Consider the following 11,801-nt stretch of genomic DNA (forward strand, 5'->3'; position numbering starts at 1 on the left):
TAAGATACCTTGATATCTGGATCAGACGGTGACAATTTGTATCCTTCCAACTATGGAGGAACTGTAAGTCCTGCTATCACATGCTATGAACCAAAAATGCTTTATCTGACATTTTGTGTATTATGAAGTCAATGACCACTTTTATTGTTAACAATTAATATCCTTGATAAGCAAATACTGTATAGTCTAAATACAAGAGTCATGTGTATTCTTCCTTATATCTTGGTGTGCTTTGTGTATCTCTTCCAGATCTGTGCAGTAATCCAGGATGCAACATTGCCACTGTGCAGAAGTTTTCTGTAATAAAAGACCAATCACTGCTGCTCTGTCTCCTTGTGCAGGGAAATTGGTCTTGTATCCACCCCCCTCCTGTAGTTTTCTCCAGGCAGCCTGTAGCGCGTGGGGCCTTCTGGGCCTTCTGGGTCACTGGGCATGTGCAGCACAGTGATGATCTCACTGCTACTATAACAAGGTAGTATCTGGGATTGCAAAGACATTTGGTGCGTACAAAGTTTTTTTTATAAGCTTTTGGGTTATTGATAGTATATTTGAATGAAAGTATTTGTGCTCGATGTTCAGCTTTAATGAATACTTCCATTATTGAACACACTGAGTTATAAACGAATATTTATTTGATCTTTAACTGTTATGTACAGAATGCTTTATGGGTATACGTTCCTGATACAAATAATCTATTTTGGGACTTTTTTCAATTAACTGTTGTTTGTCCTTTTGTATATATATTTATGGTATATGTATAATAAAATTAATTTTATACAAAAACTTTAAGCTGTGGTGTAATACCTCTCAGAAACCCCTATCTTTTCTCTTTTTTGTTACCAATTATAGTCTAAAGTGTTGACTGCTGTCCAGTGTCTAACTTGTCCCAGGCATGGGGTCTTAGGCTGATAAATCAAAGCTGTGTGCCCTATACTTTCTCCTTTCACCCCTTCAATTAGTTAACATGCATGTCAAGACTGAGTAAATATGAGTACATACCTTTGCATGGCTGACCCATGTACATTGTTTCTGGCCTTTTTAAGGAGCACCCAGTTTTTGCCTGGCACCTCTGCAAGAATATTTGCATTTCATTGCATGACACTCTCTTGGGTTTGGTCCACCAGAGACATCTGATGGGCAATCAATGTGCTATAGCATAGTCCACTAACAGGCAGTGGTTAGGGTAGGCTGTGTTAAGGCACATCCATACCACAAAGGCCATACACCAGTGGCATCTCTTTAGAAAAAAAATGTTTTTGGAACATTTTTCTTGAACAAACAAAATTGAACAGTGAATGGTGTTTTCGCTCGACAAACTCCATTGATTCCAAAATGAAATGTGAAAATCAAATGAAATCTCAAACATCATTCTACAAGTCACTGGTGGCATTATTAAATGTTTTGATGATATTTTCCTAATCAACATTTATACAAAAATCTACCAGTGTATGGCCAGCTTAAGTTGAAGGTCTAGGCAAGCAGCAGATAAGAAAGAGGCATTGGAGGACAAGCCAGAGTATTATTCAGGAGCAGTGAGAATTTGCAAAGCAGGATCCTGATGCACTAGTGTAGCCCCTATCACCTTTTGTGAGGTGGCTACGAGGCATTTAGTGATTGCCAGGGCTGTAGTCAGCCTGGTTGGATTATAGTGGCATTTATCTGGTTAATTCCAGGTGTCTGGCATTGACTCTACCCGCCTGGGTACAGTGTGACTCTGCTATATTGGTTTTATATTGTGGGACAGCCAATGAAAGGCATTGTATGTGTATGTACAGTACAGCAGACAATCACTGGGTTTCTCTTAACCAGTGGTGCATGCCGGGGTAGGGTACATATACTGGAGGGAATTGCCATGTGCTCAGACTAGTTAGGACCAGCCACCTCCCCCCAGGCTAGGCCTGAGACCTGGGGGTGGGCAGAAGCTGTAGTGCGGGAAGAGTTTCCCTAGGCCTCCAGTATTTAGGAGGCCTGTGTTGTTTGCCAGAGGAGGAGGACCAGAGAAACTGGTGTCTGCTGGAGGTGCCTGGAACATAGAGGATCTGGCTGGTGTCTCTCCTGCTGATGATCTGTACTCATCCCCTGCTCATCTGATACTTCAATTGCTATTTGCTGTACTCCAAGTGGATACTGAGATGCTAACAAGGTCTGGTGAGTCTGGAGTCTATGTCTGTTACCCCCAGGATGTCTAGGATCCCTATACACTCTCTCCTCAGTGTGAAGATGTTTAATAAAAGTTATTCAGCATTGCATTACTGGAGTGGACATCAGCTTTGTGGGTACTAGAAGAGGGCGGTTGAATGCTAGTAGGGCAGCTGAAGATCAAACCCTTAGACCCCGTTCCCCGTTCAAATTACCGCGCGATATCGCGCTCCAATGCAATCCAATGGGGCAAAGGGGCCTGCTGTCGCGGGTCGTGTGTCGCTACAGCAGGACAATTTTTGGAGCGGATTTAGCCGCGATTCAAGCTTGCTCAATGCAAGCTTGAACGCGACATCGCGCGTCAAATCTGGAGATGTCGCGCAATATGCAAATCGCGCGACAAACGCACGATTTGCATATCGCGCAGTGGGAACGGGGCCTTAGACAGACTTATGATGATGACCCGGGTTATTCCAGCGGCTCCTTCGGGTGTGAGCGCTATACTAGCAAGAACTAAATAGGACTATTCTCACTGAGCAAATCCCATAACTCTTTTTCCCCACCTGCAAAGTCCAGATTGGCCAGGAGAAGATTCAAATGTCATGTCATCAAGCGCATGCAAAAGTCTCCTCCCAGATACTTCCACCATTCATTGGCAGACAGACAACTGGGTATATGCACCCTAGATACACCTTGTTTTTTCACAGCTAAGAGAAAATTATCCCTTCTACTCCCAGTACTAGAGGTGCACCGAAATAGAAATTTAAAAACCGAAACGAAACCGAAATAAAAAAAATTGTCAGGCCGAAACTGATAACGAAAATGTTTTTATTTTAATTTTTTCAAATTTAAATTTTTTAATATTTATTTTTATTTATTTATTCATTTTTTATTAAATATTTTTTTATTTTTTACTTTACTTTTACGGGCTTCGGGGATATATTAGGGGTCTAAACTGATATTTCCCTTTAAAAAAAGAAAAAGAGATTGAGGACACAGAGTCCTCTCTCTCTCCTTTTCTGTGTCCCCTGTTATCAATTAACAGGAATCCTCTATGAGTGTTCCTGTTCATTGATAACTTGAGCATATAGTATGTTTACTATAACCACAGCTATGAATGAACAGGAGGGGATATAGATCACTCCCATTCATTCATAATTGAGGATATAGTCCAAATACCATATCCTCAATTATCTACAAACACTCGCTGAGTGTTTGTAGCCTGCTCTCTTCTCTGACACACATTGTCACTGGAGGCTGAGCGAGGGAGGAGAGCTCAGCCTCCTGTGAAAGCACTGTCTCCGCCCCCACACCGCTCTGTCGCACTGTGATAGGCGGCCGAGCGGTGTGGGAGGAGAGACACCGGCCGCTCATAGCGCTCTCCTCCCGCGGCGCTCGGCCAGCTGTCACTTTCTCTCCTCCCCGCTGGGACACAGAGCAGCGCCCAGCGGGGAGGAAAGAAACCTGGGATGTGCCGATGTATCGGCAGGAAAATGGCACTTTCGGGATATATCGGTGCATCCCTACCTAGCACCAATTTACAGCTGCGTGTATGAGCCAGTGACACAGAAAGCCAGCCAGGCAACAAGCATTTTAACATAAAACTCAGAACTTTCAGCCCCTGTATTTTCATTGGCACATGTTTCTTTTAAGTGTGGACATTTGTATAGTGTGTCACCTGTCCAGCCGTGGCTTACTGTAAACTAACTATTAATATTAATTAAACTATTAATTTCCGTGGCTTACTGGAAACTATTAATGCACTATTAAAAATGAAAACATTTTTAATAGGGCACAATGGATGCTGTACAGGCTTAACCATACAAATAAGGCAAGAAATATTAGGTAAAAGGTTTATGATGTCACCAACATGCTTTATAGTTTGTCACACTTTAACTTCTTTGTGTCCACCATCTGCACAAAGCCCTGTTAATCTACACTATTTCTGTGCCAGTGCTGTCACTGACAGCTACTGGTCATACCAGTAATCAGGAACCCATCAGAGTGGTTACCCATCATATGATCACCGTGTCATCAAATGCCTTGTTTGTTTGGCTTTGTTTGTATAATAAAAATAGAAGTTAAAAAGAAAAAAAAAATAGAATATAAAAGGAAATCTGATCAGGATATTTATTAAATATTCTACCAAATATATCCTAATATGTCTTTAAAAATGTAAACATGATTTAGGTCTGCAAATTAGTCATAGAGATATGGTCAAGACATGTTAAAGTGACATTAAAGTTTTTTTTTTACACCCCCAATGCCGTCTACGCTCCCAGCTGCCAGGCTGTGTCCATTCACTTTGTTTCTCTTCTCTCCCCTCTGCTCTACTGTGCATGCGCCCACACACTTCCACCTTCACAGCCGTTCCTGAGTCAGGAGATCTTCAGGCAGGAGCGAGCGGTGCTGGAACAGGTAAGTAATTAGGTATTTGTCTACTTTTTAATTTTTTTTAATGCAGTAGATATATGCCCAAAAACGATAGACTTTAATTCTGTGTTAACTGACGCAATGTGATGCTGTTATATTTGGTCTGGGCTTCTAGACATCAATGATTTCTAACGATTAAAGGGTTAAATTAAGCTTGTGCTTGGCTCATACAGAGCAAAGAAAGAGGTTCACTTTAAAGCCCCCCTCCCCAGTAGCACATACCATTCCAGTACTTCTCCACAACTCTGTCCGGTCACCAGAGAGAAAGCTCTGTGGAAGCTCCAAGCCGCTTTCGTGGGCATTTACAAAGGGCCGAAGTCAGTTGCCCCACTGCCATTTGGCAGTGCTAGGCCAAGGATAATGAGGAAGGGGAGTGAGTCGCATGCTCCCCCATAGCCGGAGCACTGGAAATTTTAAAAATGTTGGATAATTTACAGGGTTATTCACTAAAGGGTGAAGAGTTTGGAGAAGGCAGGAGAAGTGAACAATCTAGGACAACATAGCTGAATTGGAATGTGAGCTGAATTGGAGAATTTTTCCAAATCAGCTATTTTGTCCTAGATTGTTCACTTCTGCCTTCCCCAAACTCTTCACCCTTTTGTGAATAACCCTGATAGTGTGAAATACCTAATGAGCTCATGATGACTACAAGGACTATTCTGCTCAAACAATGCACAAATAGCAGAGTTTGTATATGTAGTGAGCAAATATAGCTGCCTCAATGAACATGAAAAGATTTTTGTAAGCAATAGAAAGTCTTCTTAATGGCAATTTAATACCCTTTAAGGATTCTAGTAAACCAGCGGATTCTTACCCCCTTCTGTTCTGTAGACACTGTGACAGGACAAGAAACACTTCGATTTTTTTTTGTTAGTTGCAGAAAATTGTCGCAGCTGCAGATTGAAATGGAAAGGAAATTGAGAAAAGGAACAAAAGAGAGCGCCTCCATAGTGTAAAAATGTTATTTAATAGTAAAAACACGCAGCTCTAAGGCTGTACTTACAACAGTTCGGTACAATAAAAACCAGTAGAATAAGGTGAGAGGACGGAACCCCTGATGGTTCTGATGAAGGGGCGTGCCCCAGAAACGCGTAAACCATTTATCAATACAGGGATCGAGATTACTGGTGTTTTACATTACTCCAGATTCTCCCTGCCAGAGGTTCCGTCCTCTCACCTTATTCTACTGGTTTTTATTGTACCGAACTGTTGTAAGTACAGCCTTAGAGCTGCGTGCTTTTACTATTAAATAACATTTTTACACTATGGAGGCGCTCTCTTTTGTTCCTTTTCTCATAGACTGGTGGTCCATCTAATCTGTGGGAGCTGCCCCCATCGTGTTTGCTGTATTTTTACTGCTGGGCTCTTTTTGGATTTGAAGGCGCCAGTATTGTTTTGCAATTTCGTCCTTCCTGGAAAGGAAATTGTTAATAACATTGTTCCAAAATGTACTGATTAGGATATGTGATTTTTTAATATATGTGTTGTATGAGAGGCTTTCTTTCTTTCTTTGGAAATTACACTATATGTAAGGCTTGTTACAGGCTTAACAATACATGCAAATCTGGCTCACTATGTTTCATAGTCACCCCACCTTTTCTGTTTCCTACATGTAACATTTTATTCTTTCATTACATTTCACCTATAATTATAAATATCTGATTTATGTGCTTGGAAATGTAAGCAACCCTGCAGTTTCAGTGGGAAATAGCAGATGCATAAATACTCTTATTAATGGTCTTAAGTGATGTCATGTGCCAAGTTTCATTTTTGGTATTGTTAGGCTCATAATCCTATCATCGCCATGTGCTGATCATTAAACCTTGTGCTTAGTTTTATTCATGAATTTTGCGCCTGCGAGGACTATACCTGCAAAGAACATTAAGACAGTGAGCCACTGAACCGAAAGGGTTAATGGCCAAGGAAAATGGCAGTGACGGAGGCTTTTTTCCCTTTGCTGCCCTTTGCTTTGTTTGTTTCATATTTTGCTTTCCAGTTCTTAAAGTATTTATCGTGGACCAGGCAGAATTAAACAGATTATGTGGGCCATTAATTTTCCCATGTAAGCTCGATAAAAGCTGGCTTGTTGGAGGCCTGCCCGCTCGATCAGTTTGGGTGGTCTTTCATTTAATGGGCTCTTTACCTGGCACAACTTAGCAAGCTGTTATATCGTGAGGTTTGGCCCGTGTTCATCACGTCTTCCTTTCAAAACGTGTCCAGGAATAGAGGCTGCTCCTCCAGGAATAACTTCAGTTAGGAATAACGCGCCTATGGACGGGACTCTCAGGGCGTAGGGGTATTAGTCCGCCTAAGTAGGCTGCCCTGTTTTGAACATGTCTCCAGCTAAAACAACGGCGTCTCCCAGAGTTGACGTTGGCTGTGGTTGTTATGGCTTTGGACTAGTCCGTTTTCCATGTACTTAGCTGCATTGGGAGACTTTATATCACTTTGATGCAGAAATGGGGATCAGCTGCAATATGAAGGAATTGTGGCTGCCAATTCAAACCAAGACTTTCACCCATATTAATAAGGATGGGCTCTAACTATCTGCTGGTGGGCAAATATTTGTTGTACGCCTACAAACATTCAAATAATTGATTTACCATTGTGAAGACTGCGGCAGGCTAATACTTGCTAAGAAAGGACTGTGCCTTTGACATCTGTGATGTTTGCTTATTGTGATGACATCATCTATGCATCGGAAGTCTCATATCTTATGGGTGGCAGCTGCAGCAGGCTCATTAGAGACCATACAAGTATGGATAATATGGGGCTTAGGGATCAGTGGAAAGCAAGAGAAAGTGAGAGAAAGGACTACAAAGTCAGAGCGAGGTATTTACAAGTACACTGGATACTCTCTACTACCACTAGACAACAGCAACTGCAGATGGGTACCAGAGACCACAGGGTCACAATATTCCTTTAGCGCCCCTCTCTCTGAATGATTCCTTCACTGACAGGACCTCTCTATGACTCTTATTACGCTTATTACTTGCCCACTAGTGTCTCTCCAGTGAACAAGCACTCATCTGTCTCCAGGCCTCGGGGGAGAAACTAACAAATTCCATGAAAAAAGGTGAAGGTGACGGGATCAACTTCTTTCTAGACCTCTACACACAGTCTTTCATCAGCCATTACCAACCCTTTCCCCACAAATGTAAGATGCTTAAGGAGTAAATGTCCACATGATTGTTTTTGCTAAAATGTTTTTTTCTTTGCATAGGTTTCAGGCACTTGCAACTTCATTATTCAGGTATCACAAATGGTGGCAACAACAGAACACTTCTCTTAAGGTCAGTCACTCCACATGGAAGACTATGGTCATCTATGCCATATTCCTTTAGGATGGGGGAATCCAAAGACCGACTACATAGCGACTTCTCATCCACAGGCTAGCTCATAAGTGTGTTTGGAATAAATTGATTTGTGTGGTTGCCATTTTTAGTTAGCTGGCTGGATTTGGTGTGGGGCCATACTGGGGGCTTCAGCTGCCATTGCAATGTGCTGAGCTTCTGGTTTGTCTCTGTGCCTTTGGGGAGAAATGGGATACCTCCAGACATACCTGCATTCATTTATCAATTGCTATATATGCTCCAAGATGGAGGCTGTCATAAATTTGAGTCAGGACCACACTACACAGAGAAGGCCCGATTAGGCACTGTGGCTTCCACATATCTAACTTACTGTATATGCAGCGTATGCCAGTATAAACTATATGTAGAATTCCTATATAGTCCTCTAAGGTCCAACAAGGGTCCTGGTCCCTCTTTCCTCTCCTTCTCTCTGCTTTGTAAAACTCTGGATTTGGGTCTTTTTCCTGGAGCTTGTAAAGTAGCCGAATGTCCGTGTCAAAATTTCCTGTATTTAGAACAATATTAGCAAATTCCTTAATTTAAAATGGACTTTCTCAATCTGTTCTGCCATTGTTTGGTAAGTCTGTTGGCTCCCTCCTAATTCCCCTATGCCTAGAAACAGCACTGGATTAAAATAATCATCAGCTAAATTTATTTAGTTAGTGCTCTCCTTTTGCATTCAGTTCCTAAATATGCTCTTTTTGGCCTTTGAAACGTTTTAATGGAACCTGGGCTGTGCCCATGTAGGGTAATACAACAGGTTCTCTTTAATTTCAGCCCCACTCTGCTTTATACTTACCTTCCTTTTATTCCCCTGCTGATTCATTCATTTGCGGGAGCTTATGGAGGACTCTCTCCCCACCCTATGGTGACAGTGCTGGCTACCTAAGCAGTCAATCACCAAGCACAAGCACTGTCAGGTGGAAGGAAGAAGAGTGAATGGCCTGCTTTTCAATACCATGTATATTTTCCCTTCGTATAAGCCAAGCACACTGTGCTTTAAAAATCAGCATATTTAAAAAGGTTCAAAACTTACATTCAAGGCAATTATTTTTTATATAATAAAAGTTGTTTTTTTTACATCTGTCTGAAATAACCAAATGTCCAATTATCTAAGGAAACCTGGCATCCTCCAATATTTTTCATGCTATTTTTTTCCTACTTAGTTTGCAGGGTGTTTTTGCTGTGTGTGGTGGTGGTGATGGTTGCTTTGGAATTAAACTTCTCTTTAGCCTTATAATTTCCTAACTGAAAGTGAGAGCTGGCTCGTAATCCATCTTTCTTCTGCGGTACCTCAGTATGCCTAGCACAGCTCTGGCTGAAGTCCTTGGCTGCACTCTTTAAGATCAACAGACAAAAAACTTGCGATTGGCCGCTGATGCTTAGTTATGGCCTGTTTGTGAGATGGCCACCAGCGGAGTCTCATTAAGGTCTAATCTGGCCAGGTTCCCTTTTTCTGATCTGTGGGTCAGACGTTGGGCAGTAGACCAGACACTTTTTTTTTTCCTAGGGCTTGGGAGTTTTCTGCTGAGAAAAGCAAAGACTATCTTTTATAATCCTGAAACCAGCACTTAAACCTAGGTGGAAAATAATGTTTTTCTGACCACTTATGGCGGCTGGGAGTCTGCCCAGGGGGGATGTTTGCACAGAAATTGTGTCTGGTGTAGCTGGGGAATCTTGGACTGACACCTAGAGTGTGAAAGAGCTGAGAGCTCAAAATGGGTTTTCACTCATAACAGGTTGGAAAGGAATTTGAAGACAGAGAACTTAAAGAGGACCTATGTCCACTTATGATTCATAAACTACATTTAAGCAATTGTAAAAATCCGGCAAAACTGCACTAAAAAACGGTTAACAAAGCCATGAAAAATGGACCTGTGCCTCTGATAAAGTCTATGGAGATGAAACTTGTAGGGTGGGATGGACACACTACTTGTTGTTCTGGGAAAATGACCTGCACCATTGCTTAGTTACATATTATTTGAGGTTGAATAAAGACACAGTTCCATCGAGTTCAACCTGTACCTGTACCCCTGTATGCTATGGTCAAGGAATGTATCTAAATGCTTTTTGAATGATTCAATACTCTCCGCTGATACCACTGCTTGTGGCAACGAGTTCCAAAATGTAACCGTTCTAACTTAAAATAATCCCCTGCGCCCTTTGTGGTTAAATCTTTTCTCCACCAATTTCTCCACCAATTTTATGTGGTGGCCTCTGGTCTTTGTTACGCATTCATGTTGATGACTGAAACAGTTGCAGGTTTTTGCTTTTTCTGTAATGACGGCTTTCATAATTGTATTTATGCACCCATGTGCATGTACTGAATGTGGGTTTTAATGTTTTTATTGAGTTTTAATAAATTAGATGATACTATTAAGAATTCTTTCTTTGTCTGAGACTATTTTTTATCCGTATGGAGCTTTTGTGATGGGAGAAACTGTTGCATAAGGGAAACTTTAAAGTGATATAGCAATATTATTTGCTGTGGGGTGACACCCCTGCCTGCTTTGACTTACGTATAATGCAAGGATCAGTAAATCCAGTGAGGTTTTTTTTGCAGGTTTTGAAGCTGAATACATTTTCAGGAAGATTTATATTCAGCACTTGGGACTTTTCTGGTGTGTATTATATACATGTTTTACATTTCATACTGTATGTGAAAGGTGTGTTAGTGACATACATGTGAGGCGGAAGCCTACATGACTGTAAGGAGGGAAAGTCTTAAAGATTAAGAAAAATAGCAGGCCTTACCTGATTGGAAGATGTGGAAGAGAGGAGCCGCAAGGATAGGATCTTTGGAGACTGCCATGAGTTCTTCTGGACAGTCAGCGGGGGAAGAAGGTTGTTACACCCACCCTCCCTTGTTCAATGCTGTTGACATCTTGATGTCTATGTGTGTTTGTCATGGCAGCTTGGTGGGGTAAGGGATCTTTGGGGGCTGTGAAAAACTATAAAATGGTTACAAAGCAGGGAGGCCCATCTGGTAGTATGATTCTCCCCCAGTTGGTGTCATTGATTGATGGGGCTCGGTCCCCTGGGAAGTCAGGATAGTCAACTTTGACGCTGTCTTTGAGCTGCTGGGGCTGCAGTTAGGCACATGGGTGGATTTTCGTAAAGCCTTTTTTGGCTTATGGACACAAACACCCCTTCTCATAACCAACAGACTTTAGGTTATTTGCAATGTAAAGTATGGTTATTCTGATTGATAACTGTTATTTGTAATATTGGTTAAATAAAGGTCTGCTGTGACCATTTTAAACCCATGTGTCGCAGTTCGTGTGTTTATTGAGGGTTTAACTATGGGGACAGAATTGACGATTCTATCAGTCATGATGTTGTTTATAGAAGAAAGTGAACACTACCTAATTTTAGGATATTGCACTTTAAAATAAACCTGTCATGGGAGAAACATGGAAGTTGCAATTTTCAGATTCTTGCACAAGCCTAATCGTAGGTGACTCTTTTTAAAGGATAAGTTCACCTTTTGCAAAAATTAAAGACATGCATAATTAGTAATATATAAAAAAATATTAATTTCTTATATATTTGCATTCAAGCCTGGAAAGCATTGCAATTGTGATCACTCGATCACAGCTGCAAAGCTCAGGCTTCTGCACATTCACATAACCTCATGCGGCGTCCAGATGTGGAAATATGGGGCGCTCTACCTAGAGCGAGGACAGCTGGATGCCGTATGAGGTGATTTAATGCAGTTTGAAGTCCAGCCGTCTTTCCCCATCTCTCCTAACTAAACTCCGTACCTCCGTATGAGCTCTGCCTGGGAGAGAATGTGCAGAAGCCTGAGCTTTGCAGCTGTGATTGAGTGATCACAATTGCAATGCTTTCCAGGCTTGGATGCAAATATTAAAGAAA

Source organism: Nanorana parkeri, unplaced genomic scaffold (assembly GCF_000935625.1).
Source record: "Nanorana parkeri isolate BGI_ZX_2015 unplaced genomic scaffold, ASM93562v1 scaffold389, whole genome shotgun sequence".
In the NCBI taxonomy this organism is placed as follows: domain Eukaryota; kingdom Metazoa; phylum Chordata; class Amphibia; order Anura; family Dicroglossidae; genus Nanorana; species Nanorana parkeri.